The sequence below is a fragment of the Lipotes vexillifer genome, unplaced genomic scaffold (genome assembly GCF_000442215.2).
Source record: "Lipotes vexillifer unplaced genomic scaffold, Lipotes_vexillifer_v1.1 scaffold1098, whole genome shotgun sequence".
NCBI classification, from domain to species: Eukaryota; Metazoa; Chordata; class Mammalia; order Artiodactyla; family Lipotidae; genus Lipotes; species Lipotes vexillifer.
The window spans coordinates 1,021,304-1,029,499 of record NW_006798559.1 but is presented as its reverse complement, the minus strand read 5'-3'; the positions used below and the strand labels follow the sequence as shown (position 1 = coordinate 1,029,499).

Here is an 8,196-nt window from a genome sequence, read left to right as displayed (position 1 = left end):
CGATGTAAGTCTCAAGACCTCCCATATAAAGGAAGTAGGGAAAATAAAATAAATAGGAAAAGTAGATGAGGGAGAAACATGTAAAAAATATCTAAGTCACTGTCAGCAAACTACCTCAGTGGAAACTGAGAAATCTTAAGTAGCTCCTAAAGCCAGCTCCCCATATTTCAAAAATCAGTAGAAAGTAGAGCACAGATGATTTACGTGGGCAACCTCCTAAACCCCCATTAGAACCCCAACCTGCTGTCTCTGTGGTCCATTCCTGGCCCTTTCAAAGTGCCAGCACCTACCACTAAGATAGCCCATGAAAGCTAGGCCCAGAAAAGAATACCTCATCATAAATTTGTCCAGGGTCCACTCAATGCTTTTTCTCCTGAATCACTGCTCATACCCCTCCTAAATCCTCAGATCTCAGATTCCGTAACTGATCTGCTTCTGGCCCTTTGAACACCCCTTGATTCATCTTCAACTCACGTACTGACCTCAGCTTCCAACAACTTTGAATTTTGTAGTCCCCTGTACCTCTAAGGAAGAGACAGGCCCGGAATCTGCCCTGACCAACCAGGAGAGAAGTATTCTGTGTGCACACAGATCAGATGCATTCTTGGCCTAGACTATGCTGAACAAGGGACCCTGAGGGAGCACTGAGGGTCACGTCCTGGCCCAGTGTACGCAGCTAAGCACCTTAACCTGGGCCAGTGAACACTACGACAGGAATTGTGGCCTGAGAGCCCACCCTAGCCAGGGCTTGCCCTTGGTTTCCAGTTCTCCCAGCTGGAGACACAGTACCACGATACCTATGGAAGAGCTTTACTCCCCTCTGCTATTCTTGGCAGGACTTGCCCAACAGTCCCTCTCACTCCTGGAATATTCAATAAATAGTCCATCTATCAGGAGTTTCCAGACAGGAAAGGTACAAGATATGATTACAAGAGCAAATAAGATCAGGACATCTGGAGCCCATACTTGATAAAAGGAAATACTTGCTTTTTGAAGGTAAAGTTTAGTCCTCCACAAGTACTCTTACACTCTACCTTAACAAAGGAGACATGAGACAGTTCAAGCCTCCTTCCATGGGGCAGAAGTGGCCCTGTCACCCTGAGAAAGCACAGGTCTGTCTACATTCATAAAGCATGGTCTCAATACCCGAACAACTCCTATCACTACCTTCTCCTATTCCTTCCCCTACTCCAGACCTCCTGGATCAACTTTATGGAGCTCAAGACTTCACAGCACCAGAACTCTGGTGCTCATAAAAACTACATCTGCCAAGTATGATGAAGAGCAGCTCACCTACCAGACAGCCTTGTGGCCCTTTGTCAACTTGTGCAATGACCCTGCCGTTCTACAGCATCTAGTGAAATGGATCTTGGGAGATTTATCATGCATATGTGTGTGCATGTGCTCTTCCCATCTACGGTATGAGCCCATACCTAGGCTTCAGGTAAGCTAGAACTAATAGACTATCATCACCTTTGAGCCAACCCCAAAATACATGTTCAAAGATAAGGAAATGAAATTCCTGACCACATTCTGTCCCAACAAGAAACCTGTACAATGCCAGACAAGGTAACACTGGTACTGAAATGAGGGGATGCTAGAATCATGCACTTACGAAACCCAGAGAAAAACCTGAGGCACCCAGCAAGCCATGGTGCTCCATAATCACCATAAATGCCTTTTTAATTCCAGACACTGGAAGACGAATCTGCCCGATCTCTGGCCCTTTACCCCACGCACACTCTCCCAGTTGCCATGGTTGTGAGGAGGACCCCAGACACCTGCCACTCCATGCCACCATGACACAGGTAACAACTGGTGGCCCTATTTAAGGTAATACTGTTATCAAAGCAATGATAAGTCTTACCATTGGTGACATCAGAGAATCAAGGATATTCTTTTTCTTTTGACATTTGTTTCCATTCAGACAGAAATAATGCAAAATACGTTTATACTCCAAGTAAAACTCACCAAATTTTAAGTCACTTATGTCATTTTCCTTATTCTTCCCCACCACAGACGGTCCAAGCCCACAGTCACAGGTTGGAGGCTCCCCAGCGAAAGCAGCCTCTCCTCATCTCCACCTCTGCACCGCTTCACCTTCCCTCCCACAATCCCACCACTCTCTAATCTAGCAAACTACCAGCTGCTCTAAATATTAAATCTGTCAGACTGGTCATTTTCTTTCCCTGTTTGATTTCTTCTCCATCCAAATTATCAATCAAATGCCTTCATTAAAAAAAAAAAAAAAAAAAGCCTATTCTACCTCTGCTGAAGAATGTAAAGAGGTTTAAGTACAAATCTTCAATTGGCCATCCACTGCTTAAAGAAGCCCAATCAGGGCTTCCCTGGTGGCGCAGTGGTTGAGAATCTGCCTGCCAATGCAAGGGACACAGGTTCGAGCCCTGGTCTGGGAAGATCCCACATGCCGTGGAGCAACTAGGCCCGTGAGTCACAACCACTGAGCCTGCGCGTCTGGAGCCTGTGCTCTGCAACAAGAGAGGCCGTGATAGTGAGCGGCCCGCGCACCGCGATGAAGAGTGGCCCCCGCTTGCCGCACTACAGAAAGCCCTTGCACAGAAACGAAGACCCAACACAGCCAAAAATAAATAAATAAATATTAAAAAAAAAAAAGCCCAATCATATTTTGGTTTTAAACACAAACCTGATCTCTATGACAAAACCACCAAGTAACTACCGTAAGCTATTTCCTAAAAAAAACCTTGAACACAGGACATACATTAGTGGCCAAACCATCTTATAAATATTTCTCACCTTTCAATCAGAGTCAATGTACTCAATCTCCTGAGAATTTCTCTTGCATTAATTCATATAAGTTCACATTTAAATAAAACATTGTACAGTGAGAAATCTTTAAATCTTCACATCACATTCATGATTTGTGAATATAATGGGGGGTTTGTAGGGGATCTGAGATTAAGAAGAATGGAAACTGTGAACACTTTCATGCGGTATCTAATCATAAGCACCACACCTGCACACTGAGGAATGCACACATTCTGTTACATTCTTTACTGCGTTACTTCTAAGTAAAATTATTTCAGGCTAAGTTTTCTTCCAAGATTATTTTAAGTCTCATTTAAATACTTTCAGAACTTCTAACTATAAATTCCATGAGTGTAAGGACCATGTCTTGTACACCTTGGTGCCTCCCATGGCATACGGTACAGTGCCTTACGGAGTACGTGCACAGGAAATGTTTGACTGAATTTCAGGACAAGAGATAGGATTTATGAGAAGAAACACATATAAGTATCAGAAGTTCCATCTCTTTCTGTATGAACTGGAAAAATGTCCATCTTGAACTCCCATTACCAGGAAAGAGGGGAACAAAACCTACGTCTATTTTTGTACATGCAGAGATTATTGGTTTCCCAAAAATTCATACAAAGAGTCCAGCCCTAAATGCTACTAGCAATCCTCAAAGCTGTATCAATGTAGTACAAATTCCATGCTAAGTTTTTTTTTTGTTTTTTTTTTTAACAAATGAAATCCAGGAAGCAGTAATGTAATACAAATGGACTATTTCACTACAGAAGAAAAGAACCTAAAGCAAAACGCAGCATAGTCAGAGGTAAAGGCAGTGACAGACCAGGAGAGTGGTTTAATAACACGTAACAGGCAAGGAGAACAACCTTAGCAACCTGAGCAACACCAGGGGCCAACAAGATGGAGGGGACCAAAGCCAAACAGAAAAATGGACAAAGGCCATAAACAAGAAACACAATTGGTGACGGATAAATGGTAAATCGAAATATGATGTGATATCTGACTTCACTAATATTAAGAAAATGAGTATTTTTAATTAAATATTAGGGCAGCAGAAAGGCCTGAAGTCGGCCACCAGGCAGAATTTCCCAGTGGTGAAGGCCTTGGGTCATCTCCAGAGAATGTGGGTGGAGTCGCTTTCTCTTCAGGTTCTTAGAAATAAGCTAGCCTAACCTTGGGACTGCATCCCAAGCAGCTGAAAGCAGAGTCCAGGAACCAGACAGGCCTGGGCTTGAGTTTATGGGGCAGGTCTTTTGATCTCCCTTGGCCTTAGTCTTCCCTTCTGTAAGTGGAATAACAGCTGCTCACGAGGAGGCCGTGATGTTGATATGAGATGACACCTGTCAATTGGGTAACAAAGTGCCTGGTACACTCCCTAAACTGGGTTCACATCCTACCTAAGCACAAAAGTCAATCATTTCCTAAAAAGAGAGAATATATAATTCATATTTTAAAATCACATAAGTCCAATCAGAAGTGTTTTATGTCTCATGCATATCCTATACATGTTTATGTATAAATATACTAACCCATGTCTACGTATAACATATAGTAGGTACACAAATATTAGTAAATTTTTACCATCTAAAACATTTTTAAAGGTGCATCCTCACTGTAAAAATGGGGATAATAATATTATGTACCTCACAAACAATATGAGAATTAGATGAGTTAATAATATATAGAGCATGCAGAATAATAATTAGCTATTTCACTATTAGCTATTTATTACTGACATAGAATGAAAAGACCAAACTGCTTTGAGATGTTCACTGTGCCAGGATGTCTGCCAGACACAAGGGGTTCAGGGGTAAACAAGATGGACTAAGGACCACATGAAGCTTCCTGCCCCGTAAGACAGCTAAACATTAAACAAAGAAACACAAAACCACAGAAGTGCCAACTGTAATAAAGGCTGTGAAGTAAAGGGACTGAGTAATCTGAGAGAGGAATTTGTATCAGTCAGCCACATGCAGAGTCCTCTCCCCTGCAGAGAGCAACCACATCATTTACAAGATGGCTGCAGGGTGGATGCAAGCTGCGGCCAAAAAGCACCTGCCCAGATGGGACTCAAACCACAGATGGCATTGTGTGACCAGTACTGTGCTCCTAACCAGTAACCCAAGACTGTTGATTAAAATACTCCTCCAACTCCCCTCTCAAACTATGTCCTTGTTACTCATTTATTCCTGCATGTATTCCTGATTTTAACAAATGTATACTTATTAATCATATGTATTATGCATATATAATCTGCAGGCTATTGGGGTCCCTACCTACAGGACCTTAAGGTATAGCAGAGTAGCTCAGCAGCCACTTACTTCCAAACCCCAAACAATCCACCGTTCAGATGCGAAATTATATATTCATTCAGTATTTACTTACAAATGAAATGTAATTGGCTCTAAGTATCATATTTCATCAAATCTAAAACACCACTGATTTTAAGAAGCACTATTAAGCACTAGTATGAAAAAAATGCTGCCAATTTACTGTAAGATACCATCAATTATAAGATACATCCCAATTTTAGAAATGTTATAATGTACAAAAATGTGGGTCTATGGCAACAAAATGCCTGTCCTTTGGTGAAATGAGATTCTTCCCCTATACTTAGAGAAATTATTTTTAACATCCCCAATTAAGTTTTCATGGAAAAACAAGTTTGAGGTCAGAAAATCAAGTCACTTTCTCGTGGCTACATTGATACATTTAGATCGAGTCCATTTTGTACTTCTGGAATAAAGATTTGGTTCTTGGATGCAATGACAAGAGATACTAGGTATCAGAAACATCACTATTGAGGGTCCCCTTTTCCAAGCTACACTTCTAAAATGTCTTCCGGATTCCAAAAACAGTCCTACACAACTTGGCAAACACATGGAAAAGGCAGGTGACACCTTCGAGCGTAGTAGTAACCTTCTCAACAAACCAGTGAGGTTGCCAAAGAAAAAGAAAAATCAGAGCTTCAAAAGAAGGCTCAGGGCTTCCCTGGTGGCGCAGTGGTTGAGAGTCTGCCTGCCGATGCAGGGGACGTGGGTTCGTGCCCCGGTCCGGGAGGATCCCACATGCCGTGGAGCGGCTGGGCCCGTGAGCCATGGCCGCTGAGCCTGCGCGTCCGGAGCCTGTGCTCCGCAACGGGAGAGGCCACAACAGTGAGAGGCCCATGTACCGCAAAAAGAAAAAAAAAAAAATACTGGCTCTTGAATAGACATTTTTCCAAAGAATACATACAGAGGGCCAACAGGTACATGAAGAGGTGCTCAACATCACTAATCATCAGGGAAACACAAATCAAAACCACACTGAGATTTCACTTCACACCTGTTAGAATGGCTATTATCAAAAAGACAAGAAATAATAAGTGTTGGTGAGGATATGGAGAAAGGAAACCCCTGTGCGCCTTTAGTAGGAATGTTATTGGTGCAGTCACTATGGAAAACAGTATTGAGGTTCCTCAAAATACTAAAAATAAAACTGTCATATGATCCAGCAATTCCACTTCCAAGTATTTATCTGAAGGAAATGAAAACCCTAACTTGAAAAGAAGCCCCACGTTCACTGCAGCACTATTTACAATAGCCAAGATATGGAAACAACCTAAGTGTCCATCGATAGAAGAATGGATAAAGAAAATGTGGTATATTTATTAATATGCACACACAGACACAGAATATGGAATATTATTCAGCCATAAAAAGAGAAAATCTTGCCATTTGTGACAACACACATGGATCTTGGGGGCATTACCCAAAGTAAAATAAGTCAGGCAGAGAAAGACAAATACTGTATGATCTCACTTATATGTGGAATCTAAAAAAAAAGGGAAGAAAAAAGAAAGAAAGACACAAAACTTGAGCTCACATGTAAAGAAAACAGATTGGTGGTGCCAGAGTTGAGGGGGAGGGGGCAAGTGGCTAAAGGGGGTCAAAAGGTACAAACTTCCAATTATAAAATAAGTCATAAGGATGTAATGTACAGCATGGTGACTATAGTTAATAATACTATATTTCACATTTGAAAGTAGCTAAAAGAGAGCAGATCTTAAAAGTTCTCATCACAAGAAATAAAAATGTGTAATTATGTATGGTGATAGATAACACAATAGACAGATATTACAATATATACAAATATCAAAATATTAGGTTGTACACCTAAAACTAATATAATGTTTTACATCAATTATACCTCAATAAAAATAAAAAATACTAGCTCTTGTTCCCTATTTATTCTAAAAGATCCAACTTACGGGAACTACTGGCTTATGTTTAAAGCAACCTTGCACCACCTCATACTTCTTGAAAAGTTTCACTATTTCAGTTTCAAAGGTGCTTATAAAATCCTTAAGCTTTCTCATGGAAGAAATCTTTCTTATTTTTCTTTTTTTTTTCTCTCCCCACTTCAACTGGGTTCTTTCTCTTTTTTCCTAAGAACTGTTTTTTCTGGCTCAGTAATTTCTATTGATAAAATATTCTAAGCTGCCCCCAACAGGTCTCTGGAAGGCATCTACAAGTGTTTGGGTTTTCTTCCTAACTCAAATCAACATTGCAACACTTAAGACCTTCAGCACAAAATGTACCAACAATTAAAACTTAAGAGAATAAAGGGGACAAAACTCCCTAGCAACTCTAGTTCTATTACTAACCTCAGAGCCTAAATAATTTGTGACTGCCTTTAAAAGAAGTTTGCAAGGTGATACTGTTGTGGCTGCAGTTTTTCTAGTGTGAGTGGAAATGGGCTTAGAAACGTGGCATGGGAAAAAGAATTGGGAGATTAAAGGTTTTTAAACATTAACCCTAGAGTTTGTAACCTCTCTAATATAAGAGATACCTTGGTTTAGATCTCAGACCTCTCAAACCATTAGTGACGGAGTAATCACGTGACTAGGATAATTCAAGGCCACTCCAGCAAGAGAAGCTAAACTAGATAACCTCTTAAGCCCTCAGGATCCTGAGAGTCTAGGAATAAAGAAGTTCCAGCTATGTGAGAACAGGACTGTTAAGTATCGCTAAGGGTGGAGTCAAGATCCTGATCTTTCAGGCACTCTTTCTTTTCTAGACTCTGCTCCTAAGACAGCAAAGGATTTTTCAGAAATTCAGACAAGCAAGACCCCAGAAGAAAAAGACATGGGTATAACTAATCCCTTTTCCCCTTCTGCCTACAACATACTAAATTATCCTTTAAATTATATAATAAAAATCTCCAGAAAACTTTCCCAAATAAACCCAACTTCTTCCTACTTGCTAAGGTTTGTCCTCAAGTGATCTGGTAACTAAGTGTAGCTACAGAGTGTACAGTCATCATTGTACACTTTTAAAATGTAATCTTCTCAAGAAATGAACTAAGTCTCATCCAATATTCAGTAGCAGCAGTAGAATTAGAAGCAAAGCAGAAGAAAGGGAAAGA

General features: G+C 40.7%; 1 protein-coding gene across 1 annotated transcript in view; it reads right to left on the bottom strand.

The window, feature by feature from the left end:
• Window positions 1-8,196, bottom strand: part of SUCLG1 (succinate-CoA ligase GDP/ADP-forming subunit alpha) — a 36,819-nt gene that overhangs the window by 27,200 nt on the left and 1,423 nt on the right. The gene's annotated exons all lie outside the window — the stretch shown is intronic.